Genomic DNA, 1954 nt, shown 5'->3' with positions numbered 1-1954 from the left:
AACTCTGTGGGCCCACTGGTCCTAACTCTGTGGACCCTCTGGTCCTAACTCTGTAAACTCTGGAATACACACAACATAAATCACGTAGAAATAACGCAGTGTAACACATCACATACATAGCATATAAGATACTCTGTCACATAACTCTACTTACTACTCAAGGTAAAGTATAGTGAGAAGACTCACCTCACATGATGTCGGATACCCTCTCGTGCTCGATAACCCGACTCGACTCGTCGAGTCCCCTTATGGACTCGGTGAGTTTCCTCCATGGCAACACTCAAATGACCTTCTGAGGTCAGATCTGTTTCTCTAACCTATAGATCTGACTTCCCAATGCTCAATAATCACGTAAAGGTCCAATCTTTACACTCATGCAACACACATAAGGCTTCTTTTGGTGAATTAGCTTCTAAAATGGCAACCTAGGTTCATATTTCCAAAGGGACAGCATAAAGTCGAATGATTGGGACTCTCTGGACCTCTTAAGGTCCAGATCTAAGACTTTCTCCACATTGGGACCTTTTATGCATCATATACTATCCAAGAAAGGGTAAAGAAAACCCTAGATTCAAGGATTTACACAAAAACAGAAGGAAGGGGCGAAATATTACCTCAAAATGGAGATCCTTGCTTAGATGTCTCAGAATAACAACCTCCTTTGGTCCTTCAAGCTGGATCCCTTCACTTCATTTGAAAAACCACACCAAAATTACTTGATTTCATCACAAGAACTCTTCCTTTGCTCCAATGGCGATTTAGGGTTTCTCACAGGAGATATGAGGCGCACCCAAGGTCATAAGTTCCTTTAAATAGGCTCCAACCCCGAAACTTAGGGTTTTATCAGCCCAGTACCTACTCGGCGAGTCCATCCTTGGACTCGTCGAGTCCGCTCATTAAATCCACGCGACAATCCCGACTCGACTCGGCGAGTTGGTTCCTCAACTCCTTGAGTCCCTCCTCAAATCTCAAGATTAACATACACAATCATGTCCCTGGAAATCCGGTTGTTATAGCCGAGCTCAAGTAAGTGATTCCCAAAATACCCATACCTGAGTATTATGATTAGTATGTTATTGTGAGTATTACATGCTAGAGTAGGACTAAGGACACCTCCATGAATTGCATGCTAGAGTTTCTTGATTTGTGTGATGCCTTATAGCCTAAGGGATTTTGGATGTTATGTATTACTTGGGATTTGTATCGGATCAGTTAATTGCTAAGTGTATGTTTTGAAAATTATTTGATTAGGATCATAGAGCATTATAATGACTGATTTAGCCTTATTTTTTGTTCCTTGTTTGGTTGTGGGCTTAGGGTAGAATCATTATTCGACCGTCTATCTTGTCCTGTATTGTGCACAATTTGCATGCATAAGGCAACCAACAATGTTGATAGAAGTTACTTGTAGTATAGGAGCTGGTGAGATGAGGATTTCTAAGAGAGCGTAGGAAATATTGTAGCAAGTGGTGAATGTTGGTTATCATAAAGTGGTGTGATTTGCCTTAGTATAGTGACTTAGAGGATTTGAGATGATCTATGAGGAAAGTACGGATATGTGTGGAAGGTAGTATTGGGCCTGTACTACTGAAAGCACATGATTTGTACTCAAGTCAAGGATTGTCTCGAAGATTCTAAGGAGCTTGTTGTGTGAGATATCCCTCGAGTATATATTTTTTTGATCATTGTATGTTTGAATTTCAGTATGGTGACCACTCGAGGAGGAGGTTCTAGATCGGGTTCTAGCTTTGGCTCTGGTGCAGAACCAATTGGCGAGCCAGTGTGTGAGTCATCACGTCTGAGATCACTCTCGGTATCTTGGATGCTACTCCTATGATGGTTTGGTACCATAAAGGAGGGGATTATGGAGCTTTCAGACGAGCGCATGGGGTCCTTTCGAGCCGAGATCGCGGCAGGACAGTCAGAGGCACAGACTCTCTTATTCAGGGAGTTA

The sequence above is a fragment of the Lactuca virosa genome, chromosome 8 (assembly GCF_052849685.1).
Source record: "Lactuca virosa cultivar CGN04683 chromosome 8, Lactuca_virosa_CGN04683_v6, whole genome shotgun sequence".
Taxonomy (NCBI): domain Eukaryota; kingdom Viridiplantae; phylum Streptophyta; class Magnoliopsida; order Asterales; family Asteraceae; genus Lactuca; species Lactuca virosa.
The sequence above is the reverse complement of the archived record's forward strand: the minus strand, read 5'-3'. Positions refer to the sequence as shown.